The sequence below is a fragment of the Cucurbita maxima genome, unplaced genomic scaffold (genome assembly GCF_002738345.1).
Source record: "Cucurbita maxima cultivar Rimu unplaced genomic scaffold, Cmax_1.0 Cma_Scf00004, whole genome shotgun sequence".
Lineage (NCBI taxonomy): Eukaryota > Viridiplantae > Streptophyta > Magnoliopsida > Cucurbitales > Cucurbitaceae > Cucurbita > Cucurbita maxima.
This window is the reverse complement of record NW_019272020.1, coordinates 6,713,436-6,732,102: the sequence shown is the minus strand read 5'-3', so window position 1 is coordinate 6,732,102 and position 18,667 is coordinate 6,713,436. Positions and strand designations below refer to the sequence as shown.

Genomic DNA, 18,667 nt, shown 5'->3' with positions numbered 1-18,667 from the left:
TATGAAATTCGCTTATAATAATAGTTGCCAAGCCACCATACAAATGGCCACATACGAGGTTCTCTATGGACGAAGATTTTGATCCCCTATCTTTTGGGAAGAAGGGCGGCAAACGATAACTATTGGGCCAGAGCTAGTGTAAATTACCAACACCGCAGTCCAGAAGATTAAAGCTAGGATACAAACCACACAAAGCCGAGAGAAAAGCTATGTAGACCTAAGGCGCAAGGACATGGAATTATAGGTAGGGGATAATATATTCCTAAAGGTAGCACCCCATGAGAGAGGTGCTCAGTTGGGGTAAAAAGGGGAAGCTAAGCCTTAGGTTTATCCGTCGCTTTGAGATATTAGAAAGGATTGGATCTGTGGCCTATAGAATCGGACAATGCCCAAATTTGTCTATAGTACATAATATTTTTCATGTATCCATACTACAGAAGTATACCCTAGATCCTTCGCACGTACTGGCTCATGAAACTCTCTTCTTGAGAGATGACCTAACGTATAAAGAAGACACGATTCAAATAATAGACAAGAAAGTCAAAAGATTGAGAAACAAGGAAATCGCTCTTGTTAAGGTCCTATTGGAAGAATCATAGAGTAGAAGAAGCCACTTAGGAAACAGAAGGCAAATAAGAACCTTGTACCCTGACCTATTTTAGAATAAGTACTTTCGATGACCGAAAGTTTTCAAAGGAGAGGAGAATTCGCAACACTCAAGATCTTCAATAAGAGACAGTGTATAATCCCTTCTAGGTTGTATCTAGAAGCAAAGAACAGTAGAATTGAAAAAACATTGAGAAAATGGTACTTTTTCTAATTTTTATAAACTTCCTGAATCATTAAATTTTTTATAGAATAATAATTACAAGGTGCTTAAAAAAGGAAGGCTACGATCGGAGAAGACTTTTCTGGTAGAAGATTCAGAAAAATAAAGAATGAAATTATAGAAATTCTAATTCTAGATGTTTCAATGATAGTGGAAAATTCGTCTATAAATTATGAATTAGGGTAGACTATTAGGGGCAAGAATCAAGCTTGTTCCTGGACACGAATCATAGTGCTAGTAGGTTTACATACGAATAAGTCCATGTTAGGTTACCCTCTAATGTTTTCCTAAGCTAAAACTTCAACTCCTAAAGCCTAACCCAAGACATTATGTATAAACCTAGGTTCATCAATAATCCATGTACCAAGTACCTAGAATTATGTGAATAACATACGAAATAAGTTTCTAGGATCCATACCCATAAGTAACCATTATCTGCTATTACGATGTTTAGTAAAAGACCCCTATTCCTCTTTAGGTAGGATGTCCTGCAATATGTATCATGAGTTGGATGTTATGATAGGCCTACCTTTCCTATCAGCTAAACGAGATGTCCTGCACCACGATTTACCAGTAGGATTACATGATTATGACGACAACACTCATGCTTTCATGGGGAGAAAATTGAAGGTTATTTTAGGGGAAGGTTTTCACGATCAGTATATGATACATGACACGATGACCTCTTAGTTCTAAGATCCTAAAAACATAACAAGAAGTAATATCCTATCTTAAGGTCGCGATTAAGAACCTACTAGTAGGCTACTTACTAAATTTTACTCACTCCATGTTTATCATTTTTTTTCCAAGTAACTAATAGTTGGTCGTGGATGAGAGCAGACTTTGGAGTGCGGGCCATGGACTAACCTCTGTTTTTAAAATAGTATTTTTTGTTCTTCTTTTGAGTCTGTTTCTTATTTTGTGTTTGTAACGAGTATGTGTATGTAACACCCCAAACATGAAGAAAATTAGCTCCCATAAGAATAAGTCACTCATGAAAGACCCAAAGAACAAACAGAAAAAAATTAAAGTATTAAGCAAGAACAAGGGACTTAGTCAATTGAGTACCCTAACAAGTGATTTCAAGGAGTTAAAAGGGCTTTTAAAAATGATTGGAAAGGAAAAAGTAAATGAAAAGGGCAAAAAAATCATTATATCAATTATCAAAAATCTTTCCCGATTTGTAATTCCTTATCTAGAAGGAATCTCAAGATTCAAAATAAGGGGGAAATAATCAAAAAACAATGAGGAATTTGTAGAAAAATATTAATAAAATATTCAAAAAGTGGCAAATTTGATATGATCTAGAACGAACATGCACGGATCATCACATCCAACGATTAGTATTCAAAGCTAAGGTCGGTAAGGGTATGATCGAAGTTGATATCTCCGAAAAATTATCAAGAAAGTTCGATCTCTAGATAACGAAGATTCTAGAGCTCTCTATGTCGGTTTAAGCTCCTCCTATAAAGTCTGAAGTAGGAGCAACAATATGTAATAAGCGTTTAGATTATGGGCCTCCTACTCTCAGATTTCTTCCAAATTCGAGAGCAATCCTCCACCATTTCTCTTCGAACTTCTAAATAACGAAGATTCTGGAGCTCTCAATGTCGGTTTAAGCATCTCCTATAAAGTCTGAAGTAGGAGCAACAATACGGAATAAGAATCAAGAAAGGTCGATCCCCCAATCGAAGGCAATGAGCATTTAGATTATAGGTCTCCTACTCTTAGATTTCTTCCAAATTCGAGAGCAATCCTCCACCATGTCTCTTCAAACTTATTCCTACAGTTTCTCAACAAGATTACCCACAAGTTTTATGGAGGAATAGAGTGTTGAAAGTGCCCAGAAACCATTCCCCCAATTCAATCCGCCATTGAAGAACTTCAAGAAAAACTTGAAAATCCAATCTGAGGATACATGATGACTCGTCGAGCAAAAATGGTTCCAATCAACTTCTGCATCTCCAAGGAATGCTTCAATAGAAGACCACGAAGAAAAATAACCACGAGAGCATGTTGAGTTAAAGGAAATAGGTTTCGAAATTAAATTAGGGATAAGAGTCGAATTCCTATCTACGATCTCTTTTTCTTCAAATTAAGGATTCCTGTAGCTTCAGAGGAAGAAGTTGAGTATGAAGGTGTTAATATAACACATGCTGAAGCAATTTGAATCTTAAGGAACTTTTAGAACGTCAATTATAGTAAATAACTAGCATGTTCATAAGTATTAAAACTTAATGAGTTTGAATACTAATCTTTTGTACTTCAAATTCATTTTTCGTCACGAACCGGTTTCGAACCACTACTAGTGTCTTCTCCACTATCCTCCGGCCTAAGAACGGGATTGTGGAATCCGGTGAGTAACTAAATTTGGGATGGATTTTGTATATATGAATAGAGTGTTTGTGAGAGGTTTTTCTCAAGGTTTTTCACCAATAAGAAGACCTTTCATGTATTATGATTACTCTATTTATAGAGTCATGTTTGCATGTTCATGCAAATTTGAGATCACCAAATTTTGACACTCAAAATTCCACTCAAATGTTTGGGGTTATGTGACAAGCATGCATGCTTGAGTTAACCAAATTTTGACACTCAAAATTTCACTCAAATTTGTGGGGTTTATTTGACAAGGAAGTTTGGTTAAACCAAATTTTGACACTTCAAAATTCCACTAACATGGATTTTTCCATTAAATGAAGTCAACATGTTGACTTTCTTCATATTGATGTAATAATCAATTTGAATTATTAATTTCAAATTAAAGTAATATTAAATGATTAATTACTATTTAATTAATATTTAATATTAATTCAAATTACAATCCCAATTAATTCCGGCTCATATTTGATTAAGATATTAAATCTTATTTAAATATCTCAGATTCTCTCTTTTTGTTTAATTCGTAAATAAAACAAAAATGCGGTTAAATATATCGTATATATGTAGCGTAGTCTCCCTAATTTGAATTCGAAGACTTCGAACTCACTCATCACACTGTTCTATGGTTTAGTTCAATATGAGCTAGCAGAGGGACCTAATGAACCTATACATCATGGGCTCCAACGATCCAAGATTAACCGATTAAACTCATTAATCTTGTTAACCAACATTCTTAACTACTAGGACATTTCACTATAGCCTAGTAGTTGCACTCCCCTCACTATAGATATATTTTTGTCCATTTGATATAACCATGATTAGTAAGTCAATCCTTCACAGGTTGTTCGTAACTAGAGCTGGGTCAATTTACCATTTTACCCCTGAAGTTAATTCTTGTTTCTTATGTTTCACTGATCCTCTAATGAACAATTGGTTTGTGGTCCAACCAGTAAATCGGATCCCTCTCAGGTCAATGAGAGGGTGGGACCCCTTGTTCAAGACCTGAAGTCAGTATTTAAGGGAACTACCTCTCTTCTATCCCTAAAAGTGGGTAGGAGTGAATTCCATCTTGCACCCTACGTCCCTAGCCATTTACCCTCTTACCCCTAAAATGGGAGGCCTATTGAGTCGGCAAACTTGAGCCACTCTCACCCATGCAAATCTAAGGATAATTCCGAATAAACAGGAGTTCATGGTTAGCTCAGGATTCAGATCGAGTTACCTAGGTCATCGAATGAAAAGAAAATCAGTCTCAACAGTAAACGACATTATAAAGTGAGAGTAATTTTCTTCATGGTCTGATCTTATGCAATACTCATTACATAGGACACCCCCATTCACTTGTCTGCACATGTACAATTTATATCATATACAAAAGTGGGTCGCATCCATAGTGTCCCCAGAATAAGGTACTCAGTCTTATCCTTATATTATAGATCATTTTCACTATATACTTGAACTTGATCAACTCTTATGTCTCTACTTATAGTTCAAGTAATCATACTATAGCCCGAGTGTTCTTAGTTTATTGAATTTAGATTAATGATCGTAAAGTTCACTTTATTCAATAACAATCTTTACTGAATAAACAACAATTATAACTTGATTGAAAATAGAATATGTTTTTGTTTACAAACTTGAGTTTTAGGACATAAAACCCAACAAACTTCCACTTAGACTAAAACTCTAGTGGGGTTTTATAATGTTGAGTAGAGAGAAAGACATAAATACAATAAACTAGGGCATCACATACTCATGCCTTTTCTCCCACTTGCCCTAGATTACATAACTCGTAGTCCTAGACTCACTAGGTGCCCTACATACACTTTAGCCGTGAGGGGCTCTGAAAATGGATCAGCAATGTTGTGCTCTGAAGCTATCTGTGTGACGATCATATGTCCTCGTTGCACAATCTCCCTTATGAGATGATATTTGCGCTCAATATGTTTTCCTCGCTTATGACTTTTTGGTTCTTTTGAATTTGCAACTGCTCCACTGTTATCACAATAAAGAGTGACGGGAAGATGCATATTTGGAACGACTTCCAAATCAGTTAAGAACTTCCTAAGCCATACAGATTCTTTCGCTGCTTCACAAGCAACGGAATGTGTTCATATAACACATGCGTTAGCAATTTGGATCTTAGGCACTTTTAGAACATCAATTATAGTAAATAACTATCATGTTCATAAGTATTAAAATTTAATGAGTTTGAATACTAACCTTTTGTACTTCAAATTTCTTTTTCCTCACGAACCGGTTTTGAACCACCACTAGTGTCTTCCCCACTATCCTCCAGCCTTAGAACGGGATTGTGAAATTCGGTGAGTGACTTAAACTTGGGAGAGAGTTTGTATATATGAAGAGAGTGTTTGTGAGAGGTTTTTCTCAAGGTTTTTCACCAACAAGAACCACCTTCCATGTACCATGATCACTCCATTCATAGAGTCATGTTTGCATGTTCATGCAAATTTGAGATCATTTTGACACTCAAAATTCCACTCAAATTTGTGGGATTTATTTGGCGAACATTCAAGTTTGGTTAAACCAAATTTTGACACCTGAAAATTCTATTAACATGGATTTTTCCATTAAATGAAGTCAACATTTTGACTTTCTTCATTTTGATTCAACAATCAATTTGAATTATTAATTTCAAATTAAAGTAATATTAAATGATTAATTAAACTATTTAATTAATATTTAATATTAATTCAAATGTCAATCCCAATTTAATTCCGACATATATTTGATTAAGATATTTAAATCTTATTTAAATATCTCAGATTCTCTCTTTTTGTTTAATTCGTAAATAAAACAAAAATGCGGTTAACCCATGACATTATGTATAAATCTAGGTTCATCAATAATCCATGTACCAAGTACCTAGAATTAGGTGAATAACATGCTAAATAATTTGCTAGGATCCATACCCATAAGTAACCATTATCTACCATTACGATGTGTACTAAAAGGCCCCTATTCCTCTTTAGGTAGGATGTCCTGCAATATGTATCATGAGCTGGATGTTATGATAGGCCTACCTTTCTTATCAGCTAAACGAGAAGTCCTGCACCACGATTTACCTGTAGGATTACATGATTATGACGACACAACTCATGTGTTCATGGGGAGAAAATTGAAGGTTATTTTAGGGGAAGGTTTTCAGGATCAGTATATGATACATGACACGATGACCTCTTAGTTCTAAGATCCTGAAAACATAACAAGAAGTAATATCCTAGCTTAAGGTCGCGGTTAAGAACCTACTAGTAGACTACTTACTAAGTATTACTCACTCCATGTTTATCATTTTTTTTTCAAGTAACTAAGAGTTGGCCGTGGATGAGAGCAGATTTTGGAGTGTGGGCCATGGACTAACCTCTATTTTTAAAATAGTATTTTTTGTTCTTCTTTTGAGTCTCCTCCTTATTTTGTGTTTGTAACGAGTTTGTATATGTAACACCCCAAACATGAAGAAAATTAGATCCCGTAAGAATAAGCCACTCATGAAAGACCGAAAGGTCAGAAAAAAAAATTAAAGTTTTAAGCAAGAACAAGGGACTTAGTCAATTGAGTACTCTAACAAGTGATTTCAAGGATTGGAAAGGAAAAAGTAAATGAAAAGGGCAAAAAAGTCATTTTATCCATTATAAAAAATCTTTTCCTATTTGTAATTCCTTATCTAGAAGGAATCTCAAGATTCAAAAATAAGGGGGAAATGAACAAAAAAACAATGAGGAATTTGTAGAAAAATTATGGATTTTTCGAGAAAAATAATAATAAAATATTCAAAAAGTGGAAAATTACCAAAATACCCCTGAAAGAATGGATAATTAGAGAAATGCCACTCTAATTAGAATCAGAGCATCTACCGTGACCATCCGAGCAAAATCCTTCAAACTCAAATCTCAACCGTTGGATCTCCTCCAAAATTTGATATGATCTCAATGAACACGCACGGATCATCACATCCAATGACTAGTATTCAAAGCCAAGGTCGGTAAGGCTATGATCGGAGTTGATATCTCCAAAAAATTATCCAGAAAGTTCGATCTCTAGATAACGAAGATTCTAGAGCTCTCAATGTCGGTTTAAGCTCCTCCAATAAAGTCTGAAGTAGGAGCAACAATACGGAATAAGAATCGAGAAAGGTTGATCCCCCAATCGAATGCAATAAGCGTTTAGATTATGGGTCTCCTACTCTCAAATTTCTTCCAAATTCAAGAGCAATCCTCCACCATTTTTCTTTGAACATCTAAATAGTGAAGATTCTGGAGCTCTCAATTTTGGTTTAAGCATCTCCTATAAAGACTGAAGTAGGAGAAACAATACAGAATAAGAATCGAGAAAGGTCGATCCCCCAATCGAAGGCAATGAGCGTTTAGATTATGGGTCTCCTACTCTCAGATTTCTTCCAAATTCAAGTGTAATCCTCCCCCATTTCTCTTCAAACTTATTCCTACAGTTTCTCAACAAGATTACTTACAAGTTCTATGAAGGAATAGAGTGCTGAAAGTGCCCAGAAACCATTCCCTCAATTCAATCTGTCATTGAAGAACTTCAAGAAAAATTTAAAAATCCAATTTGAGGATAAATGATGACTCGTCGAGCAAGAATGATTCCAATCAGTTTCTGCACCTCCAAGGAATGCTTCCATAGAAGACCACGAAGAAAAATAACCTCGAGAGCCTGCCGAATTGAAGGAAATAAGTTTCGAAATTAAATTGGGGATTAGAGTCGAATTCCTATCTACGATCTCTTTTCTTTGAAATTAATACTTTAATTTCATCTTCAAAATTTATTTCTACTTAACTCAGTTGACTTATAATCATAATAGCCACCCATACACAAATATTTACAACCTTAAAAGGTAAAATTAGAACGACTCAACTCTTAAAAATTTTTCCTATTTCTTTTCTAGAAATAACTTCACTGCATTTCTTGGTGTCAAAATAGGTTAAGATAGAGAATCTATTCTCTTAAAAAAAAAAATGATCTTGGAGATTGTGTAATGCTTACTCTAAAACTATTTGTTTATACAGTAGTAATATTCTTTGTTTCTCTCTTCATTTTCGGATTCCTATCTAATGACCCGGGACGTAATCCGGGACGTGAAGAATAAAACAAATGATTTTTTTCCTTGCTTGATTTTGAAATGTTCTAAAAATTTTATCTATTCCACATCTTTCCTAAGCTCTAAAAAAATGCCAAGTAATTGACAGAAACGGAAAGAGAGGGTTTCGGTACAAAAAACTCGTACAACGGATTAGCAATCCGACGTTTTAGTCCACTCAATCATCTCTCCCCAAATTGAAAAAGGATAATTACTATGATACATAGTATAAAAAATAGAAAATGAAGGCTTGAAAAACGCCCTTCTCTATCTCTCTTTATTATCTTTATCTACCCTTTAATTATATGGATATATAATTATATCGATATATATAATTATCTAGATATATCGATGGATATCGATAAAATCGATAAATACTTTTATGAGCAATTCCATCTAGATAAATTAGATAAAGTAAGGGCTCAAAAGAAGAGATATCTCCAATCCTAATATATAATTAATACCAATATATTAAAGATTGCTAAAAGCATATATTTCTAAATAAAAAAAAAAATATAGTACCTCTTTTATTTTATTTCATCCCAAAAGTCCTTGTCATTTTATTTCCACGGCCTGGCCTCGCCTGTCCAGGGTTGAGCCCTATGATTTGATGCGGACTTAAAAAGCCACTTACAGACGCTTTACGCCCAATCATTCCGGATAACGCTTGCATCCTCTGTATTACCGCGAGTGCTGGCACAAAGTTAGCCGATGCTTATTCCCCATATACCGTCATTGCTTCTTCTCCGGGAAAAGAAGTTCACGACCTGTAGGCCTTCTACCTCCAAGCGGCATTGCTCCGTCAGGCTTTCGCCCATTGAGGAAAATTCCCCACTGTTGCCTCCAGTAGGAGTCTGGGTCGTGTCTCAGTCCCAGTGTGGTTGATCATCCTCTCGGACCAGCTACTGATCATCGCCTTGGTAAGCTATTGCCCCACCAACTAGCTAATCAGACGCGAGCCCCTCCTCGGGCGGATTCCTCTTTTGCTTCTCAGCGAACGGGATATTAGCAGCCGTTTTCAGCTGTTGTTCCCCTCCCAAGGGCAGGTTCTTACGCGTTACTCACCTGTCCGTCACTGGAAACACCACTTCCCATCCGACTAGCATGTGTTAAGCATGCCGCCAGCGTTCATCTTGAGCCAGGATCGAACTCTCCATGAGATTCATAGTTGCATTACTTATAGCTTCCTTGTTCGTAGACAAAGCTAATTCGGAATTGTCTTTCATTCCAAGGCATAACTTGTATCCATGCGCTTCATATTCGCCTAGAGCTCGCTCCTAGAAATATAGCCATCCCCACCCCCTCACGTCAATCCCACGAGCCTCTTATCCATTCTCATTCGATCACGGCGGGGGAGCAAGTAAAAATAGAAAAACTCACATTGGGTTTAGGGATAATCAAGCTCGAACCGATGACTTCCGCCACGTCAAGGCAACACTCTACCGCTGAGTTATATCTCTTCCCTTGCCCACATTGAGAAATAGAACTGACTAATCCTAAGGCAAAGGGGCGAGAAACTCAACTCCACTATTCTTGAACAACTTGGAATTGGGTCTTCCTTCTTTTCGCACTATTACGGATACGAAAATGAAAATAATGGGCAAAATTGGATTCAATTGTCAACTGCTCCTATCGTAAATAGGATTGACTACGGATTCGAGCCATACCACATGGTTTCATAAAACCGTACGATTTTCCCGATCTAAATAAAGCAGGTTTTACATGAAGAAGATTTGGCTCAGCATGTTCTATTCGATACGGGTAGGAAAAGAACCCAACTCGGTATTATTAAAAAAATAGAGAAATCAGAACCCAGTCAAGATGATACGGATCAACCCCTTCTTCTTGTGCCAAAGATCTTACCATTTCAGAAGAAACTGAAAGAAATGATTTTAGTTACGAATAGTGGACAAGTTGGTGTATTACCAAATCACGACCTATTGCCACAGGTGTAGATATAGGTATTTTGAGAATATGCCTTACAGATAATGAGGGATGGTTAAGGATGACTCTGATGGGTGGTTTTGCTAGAATAGGCAATAATGAGGTCCCTATTTTAGTAAATGATGCGGAGAAGACTAGTGACATTGATCCACAAGAAGCTCAGCAAACTATTGAAATAGCGGAAGGTAACTTGAGGAAAGCTCAGGGCAATAGACAAACAATCGAGGCAAATTTAGCTCTCAGACGAGCTAGGACACGAGTAGAGGCTATCAATGGCGTACCTAGTTTATCCTTCTAAATAATCAAGTGAAATGAAATTTTCATGTAAAAAAGAATTACAATTAAAAAATGAAATAAATATAAAGTGGGATGGAAAAGATAGAAAATCAATAGAATTGAGTAGAAAAACTTATTAGATACCATACTATTGGATTTGAACCAATGACTCCCGCCGTATGAAAGCAATACTCTAACCACTGAGTTAAGTAGGTCATTTATCATCACAAAGAAAAACAAATGGGCCCTATCACATCGATAGATTATAAATCTAATATTATTGATAAGCAATACCAATCAAACAAATAAACAAAATTGATCAGAGAATATTCATCTTGACAAGAAATAATCTACATGATAAGATATGTATCACAAGCACAAGGGCTATAGCTCAGTTGGTAGAGCACCTCGTTTACACGCTCGCCAATGTTTTTCAGAGAAGTACATCATGTAATCAAAAAGGTTGATCTTATTGAGAAATCGATGTCTTACTCCATTACTTTTAGGGAACAAAACAAGAGAACAGTAGCCTAACAAAAGAAAGGTTCGGTCCGAATCGAGTGCCCCATTTAGGCACTAAAAAAAAATCCATCATTGATTTGAGATATTGATAAGGTGAATACCCAGTCTATTCAATGCTAGGCATAATGAGTATCAGGACCTCAAACAAAATTATCTTTCGTCCTATCTTATGAACAACTTTAAGGTGTATGAAGTTTCATATTTTATGCTTTAAGCAGAAGCAGGACGATAGAGATTCCATTTAACTTAAGTTGATCTAGGTCAGAAGCAGACCTACGTCAGGATAACCCTTCTTTGAAACACTTTGGTAGTGCTCCTAGATTCGAATCAAAATAATGAATCAGAGCACATGAAACCATCTCTTTTTCTTTCTGTCAAGAAAAAATATGGTAGACTAACTTGCTTATTATTTATAGCAGTTAATGAAAGAGCCCAATGCAAAAAAATGCATGTTGGGTCTTTGAAACAGTTCAAATCATTTTGATAATAATAAGTTTGATCTGTTTTACCGAGAAGGTCTACGGTTCGAATCCGTATAGCCCTATATTTTTAATAATTAAAAAAAAGAATTGTTTTCCTTTCCTCATTATTGTTTGTATTTGTATTGTCTGTAACTGTCCACTTGATTTGGTTCATCATTAATGTCTCATCTTTGTAGATAAATTACATATGCAAATTTGCCTAGTTTCCCATACAAAATCAAGAAATTTGTAATACTTCTTCTCTTTGGGCTACCTACCCCAATTCTAGTAAATTTTGGGTTTCAAAATCATGACATGAAACCAGTTAAAAACTCCACCCTAACCCAATGCAAATCGAATCCAATAGTAAATCACATGGATCTACGAACGACTTACTGTATTTGATTTGTGGCCAAGCTAGAGTTTGAGAATTTGGTAACTTTCATTGTAAACATTGTCAAATAGGCTTTTCTCTTGGTATACCTTATCTAGTACAGCACAAAACTAAAGTAGTCGTCTTCTGTTTCCTTACTCAATCACTAAAAGTTCATAAATAGAAGTTCCTACTTTAATATATAAATTATATATAAATATATAACATTTATTATGGATATAATAGATATTATATAAATAGGAATCTAGTGGATGAATCGTCAAACGAGACATGTACCGAAGCAAACAAACGAAAGGAGGTGATTCGGTAAAAAAAAAATGAATTGTNTCTTCAACGAGACATGTACCGAAGCAAACAAACGAAAGGAGGTGATTCGGTAAAAAAAAAATGAATTGTTTTTTTGAGGATTACTTAAAACAACAATTCATTTCAATTCGAATCGACTAATCCGGTATATTTTTCACATTGATAGGAGTACGTTTATGTTTCTGCTTTATGAATATGATATTTTCTGAGTATTTCTAATAATATCAAGTGTTATTCCGATTTTGTCATTTCTTATTTCTGGAGTTTTAGCCCCTCTTAGCAAAGAGCCAGAGAAACTTTTGAGTTATGAATCGGGAATAGAACCAATGGGCGATGCTTGGGTACAATTTCGAATCCGTTATTATATATTTGCTCTAGTTTTTGTTACGAATAGTGGACAAATTGGTGTATTACAAATCTTAATTGTATTTACATTTCATTTTAATATTGATATATATTTCTAGAAATATTATTTACTTTCTTTAATATATTTATATATAGTATTTTCTAAAAATTATATATTCTATCTAATAAATGAAAAGAATGAAATTATTTCATGTTTAAATTATAACATTTTCAAGTTATAAAATTTATTTATACTTTACTTGTTTTCTTTTATACTTGGTCTTGAAGTAGAAAACGTTCCATTTGTTTCTGAATAGCTTCTTTCAAAAGGGCTTCCGCTTCAGGGGTAAATGTCTTAGTGGAAGATATTATTTCTTGAAACTGAGGTTTATTCATTTTTACGTAAGTACGTAACTCAACGAGAAATTTTCTTACTTGTTCAATTTCTAATGAATCAAGATAACCATTCGTTCCGGTATAAATAGTCATTATCTTTTCTTCTACCGTGAGAGGGGCTGATTGGGATTGTTTGAGTAACTCACGTAATCGTTGACCTCTTGCCAATTGATTTTGAGTAGCTTTATCGAGATCAGAAACGAATTGCGCAAAGGCTTCTAATTCGACAAATTGAGCCAATTCCAATTTTGATTTTCCGGATATTTGTTTTATGGCTTTAATTTGAGCTGCAGATCCTACTCTGGAGACGAAAATACCCACATTAATAGCAGGTCTGATTCCAGCATTGAATAGATCCGCAGATAAGAATATTTGTCCATCAGTAATGGAAATTACATTAGTAGGAATATAAGCTGAAACATCTCCCGATTGGGTCTCAACTATTAGTAAAGTAGTCATACTTCCTTCACCTAAAGTAGAACTTGATTTAGCGGCTCTTTCCAAAAGGCGTGAATTCAAATGAAAAACATCTCCCGGATAAGCTTCGCGGTCGAGCGATCTTCGTAAAAGAAGAGACATTTGTCGATAAGCTTGTGCTTGTTTGGAGGGATCATCATAAATGATTAAAGTGTGTTGTTTTCTGTACATAAAATATTCAGCCAAAGCTGCTCCTAGGAGCAAGGTATTGTAATATAGCCGGAGAATCAGCCATTTCGCCTACTATAATAGTGTATTCCATTGCCCCCCTTTCCGGTAAAGTAGTAACTACTTAGCCACAAAAGAAGCTTTTTGACCAATAGCTACATAAACACATATTACATTTTGCCCTTGTTGATTCAGAATCATATCCGTGGCTACTACAGTTTTACGGGTCGGCCTGTCCCCCATAATTAATTCTTGCTGGCCACGATCGATAGGAATCATTGCATCAATAGCAATAAGTCCTGTTTGAAGAGGCTCATATACGGAACGTCTCGAAATAATACTAGGAGCGGGGGATTCAATTAACCGAGAGTTAGAAGCTGAAATTTCACCTCGGCCATCAATTGGTTTAGCCAGGGCGTTTATAACACGACCTAAATAAGCCTCGCTTACTCGTATGTGAGTAATTCTTCCCGTTGCTTTTACACAACTTCCCTCCTAAGTACAAGAAAAAAGTGCTTAAAATAGTTTCAAAATATAGAAAAAAAAAAGATAATAGGGATTGGTCAAAGTCAACATTTGTTTTCTCGTTAGCATGGTACCATCAAAACTTGTTTATTTCTTTGAATTGTTTGAGTTTACAATTTACACGTTTTCATTTAGAAATGAAGCAAAATTAGTCTCGTTGTCAAATGTTGTCACGCTTAAAACTACCATAAAGGTATAATCGACCTATTATCCTTCCACCAATAGGAGCAAAAGGCAACGGTGAAACTAGTTTCATGTCATTTATTCAACAATAAGGGTGTTAGCATGCATTTGGAAATGAACTCATATTTCAAAAATTAAGATAAAATAGAAAAGAATTGTTATCTCAGAGATAATGATACAATGTGAAACTAGCTTCCAGATGCTTCCTTAACTCTTAGGGGCGTAAACCAACGGTTCCTTCACCCAAGACCCATGGCCCAACTCCCAACATGTAAGGGATAATCTAGAGAATCATTCCAAGAACCCTAACGGATGGGTTACAAACTCACATTATCAAGCTCGACAACAAACAATGTCGCCGGCAAACTTATGAAGACTACATGAAATTATGAATATATTAATGTAGGATTTTTTTAATTTATCGATTTTTAAAATGTTAAATTATGTAAAATTACTGACAAATAAGAATATTTTAGAGAGCTTTTCCTTTTATTTAAGATTTTGATATTTAAGAAAAGAGAAAATGAATAAAAATAGGAGACATTTTATAGATTTAGGAGGGAAATAAGGTTATTTAAAAAGCTAAAAAACAAGGAGATGAAATATTAATGATATTAATAGGTCATAGGTTGTTGAAGAGGAGTGAGTGAAAATAAAAAGGGAGATGATTTATGCAAGTCACTAATAGTTAGAACCTTATTTTAGAATGTTAAGGGCTTTAATTTTGAAAGTTCGAATATTTTTGGTACTAGTGGTTTTGTCAATATAAGAATGCAACTTATATTAAAATTCATACTAAAAAATTACTTTTTTTATGTTTATGTCACGAGCCATTTCCGAAGCAAGTTAAAAGAGGTTGAACACAAAGTAAAATGTTTTCTCGAAATAAAAAAAGAATTAAAATATAATGAACGTATATATTTACAATATATTCAAAATAGAGTTTATAGGCTCATAGTACAAAATAAGGGAAAGGTTAAAAAAAATCATTTTAAAACATCAAAAATAGTTAGGCTATCAAAAATAGTTTTGGTGGGTGTTGTTGGTCTAGGGCAACTACTCTTAGTTACATGAAAAAGATGGAAAAGATGGAGTGAGTACAAGACTCAGTAAGTAGCCTAATTGTACGTTTTTAACCATGTTCATAGTGGGTGCTTGGATACCACACTCTTTTCTTAATGATAGCTTGGTTCTTGTCGGAGAATAGTGGCCCTTAGGTTCTAAGTGGTGGAGGACTTTGGAATAAGGTTTGGAATCGGTAATTATTCTTATTTCTTTTCCTTTAGACACTCGGTGGTTGGGAGCAAATCGAACAAAGTGTCTGTCCAAAATAAAAGGGCCCAACCAAATTCAAACTAGTGACCTCTTGATCTGCAATCAAATACTCTACCACTGAGCTATGAACCCATTTTACATGATTTCAGCCTTAGTGGCCCCTTCTACCAAGTGTCAGTCCAAAAGTGTAAAAAGTGTCTGTCAAAAATAGAAAGGCCAAACCAAGTTCAAATGGGTGACCGGTTAAATTCTCTACCATTGAGCCATGGATCCATTTTGTAGGATTTTAACCTGAGTGACCCCTTAGACATAGTGTCGGTCCAAAAAGTGTAACAAATTTCTATCCAAAATAGTAGGGCCCAACTAGGTTCGAATTGGTGACCTCTTGATCTGCAATCAAATGCTCTAATATTGAGCTATGGACCCATTTTGTATGATCTCAACCTTAGTGACCCCTTATATAGATTATCGGTCCAAAAGTGACCCTACCGAATCGGCTATGGACCAATTTTGTATAAATTGGTGGATTACCTATCGGAAATTAAACACAGATCGTTAGATGCAAAGTCGAAAGTGCTAACCACTACACCATAGAACCACTTGTTAAACTTTATTTTGGCAGCGATTTTGATAAGCGCCAATAACGCTAGATTTTGCAAAGCTAGAGGTCGTAGTATCCTTGCAAACTTTTACAAAGAAAGCTAACTTAACGAATTGATTTCAACCAGGAGCAGGTTAAAAGGATAAATAACTCTTAGATTGAAGTTGGAATCTATGATTGTCACTCTTAGATTCCAAGACGACTCACTCAAGAATTAACTTGATCACGACTAATCTAATGAATAGATTTTAACACCAAACCTAAAACAAGGTTTGAAAGAAACATAACACCAATAGGTTTCAAACACAAAGTTTTTGTATTCCAAAATGTTTTCAAACTTGAATATTACAAGCATTTAAATAGGCCAAAAAGATAATTCAAACATAGCTCATCTACAACCTACCCAAAGCTATTAAATACAAATTGAAGAAAATAAGAAATAACATAAATAATTTTAAATGTAATTCAACTTCCGAAGATAAAAAGTCTTCAAATTACATTCCAATGTCAAGTGATATTTTATTACCACTCAATTCTTTTCTTGATTTATTGTAGTTGAATTAAAAGTATGACAAATAAGCTGGATTTATTTTAAATTTCCTTTAAAATTTTGTGCACAAAATACAATGGAAATAATATATATATATATTTTTTTTTACTGTTTTGTAATTTGTATGGTATTATTAGAGGCTTTTGAATGAAATATGATAATTGATTCTCTGTCCTCTTTGACAATTTTAGATACCTCCAATATTTGATGCGTCACGTTTCACTGTGAGATCTGCCCTTGGGTCAATAAGACTTAAGCAGAGAGTTTATTTGACTAATGATTTGATTTTTTTGGGTAGTAGAGATATCTTTTACAAATCAAAACTTTGTATTATTTTCAAGACACTCATCAAGACATTTGTGAACGTGCCTGATATCTTGAAGGATTTAAGACACATAATTGAGAGAACCTAAATTTTTTTTTAAGTTGGCTTTTCTAGGATACCTAATCACGAAAGTTTGAGACAAACTCAATGGACCATTGGATGGGTTTTATAAGGCTCAAATAAATTTAAAATCCAAGAAAACGGATATGAGTTTGATATTATTTGATTTTGGGTATGGACACAACTAACTGATTTCTTTTGATTACATTAATGAATGTATGTAGATGTTTAAAGTGTTGATCTTAATGGTTTTAGAAAATATCAACACATCATCATTATAAACTAATGAAATTTTTTGAAAGGATTGAAAATGTCATTGATAATCATCTGAAATTCGGATGGAGTGTTTTTTAGCATAAATTGCATGACGTTCCTCTCATATTTTCTAAAGGTGACATTAAATGCTATTTTATATTTGTCCTTTTAGGAAATTAGAATTTTTCGAAATCCCAATTTCATATCGAATTTTATAAAAACATTTGACTATAAATTCTTTTTATCAAATCTTTTTTTTTTTTTTTTGATTGAATATCTTATTTATTCTAAAACCTTATTCAAAGGTTTGTAGTTAATTACCGATATCAGAATTTCTAGTTTCTTTTCAACATGTTGTTAACCTAAAACGTCAGACATGACCACATGCTCTTTAAAGACCTTATCAGCTTCCTCTGCAAAATATCACCTAAAATTTCAAAGTATTTAGTGTTTGATGCTTTTTGACTTAACCCTAGGGTTCTATTTACGGTAAACTTGTGATAATTTTTGTCAAATTATATATTTGAATACCTAATACATTAAGATATAATATCTTATTTAAATAATATTAAAATTTCGTAGAATATCATAATATATGTTTAATTAATATGAATCTTATTCAAATTTTAAATATATATTTTTATTTAATGTTTATGATACACATCAATTATTTTAATATTTAACATATCAAATATGTTAATATGTTTTGATATTATATTTCAAGACTATAGGAACTGAACTTACTCAGAGGACTTGAGAGTTATGTTGGCCCACAATGCATCTCATGGACGATGCAAAACTATGGTGGCGCTCGAAGGTGAATTGTATAAAAAACTAGCCATGCACCAAAAAATCATGGGAAGACCAATGATGGAATTGAAGCAATCGACGCTCCCCTGGATGGGTTTCCAATCAAAGACCTAATTTTTGATGTTGACTCTTTTGAAGAAAGAGCCACACGATCGAAGAACACGAAACGTGGCATTAGCTCTGAGAACTCTATCACACACATAAAAAAATGTGTCGAAGAGTTAGACATTATACAGAAGATCTGGCTTTCATCGAGGAGACCCGAGTTTGATTCTCGACAATGAAATTTTATTTTCTTATTTCTTTTATTTTATAGTTTCATATTTAAACTTTACCTAGGTTTGAGAAGCACTATAATGGATGAGTTCAATAGTATCTTAAATTCAAAAGACTCTTATGAACTTGGTTTGAGAGTCACTATAATGATAAGTTCAATAGTATCTTAGATGATATAGAAAATGGGTCAT

General features: G+C 34.4%; 1 non-coding gene across 1 annotated transcript; it reads right to left on the bottom strand.

The window, feature by feature from the left end:
* Positions 1-15,659: 15,659 nt before the first annotated feature.
* TRNAC-GCA lies at positions 15,660-15,731 on the bottom strand. The gene has a single exon. It is a non-coding gene; the product is annotated as a tRNA-Cys (tRNA).
* Between the last annotated feature and the right edge of the window lie 2,936 nt (positions 15,732-18,667).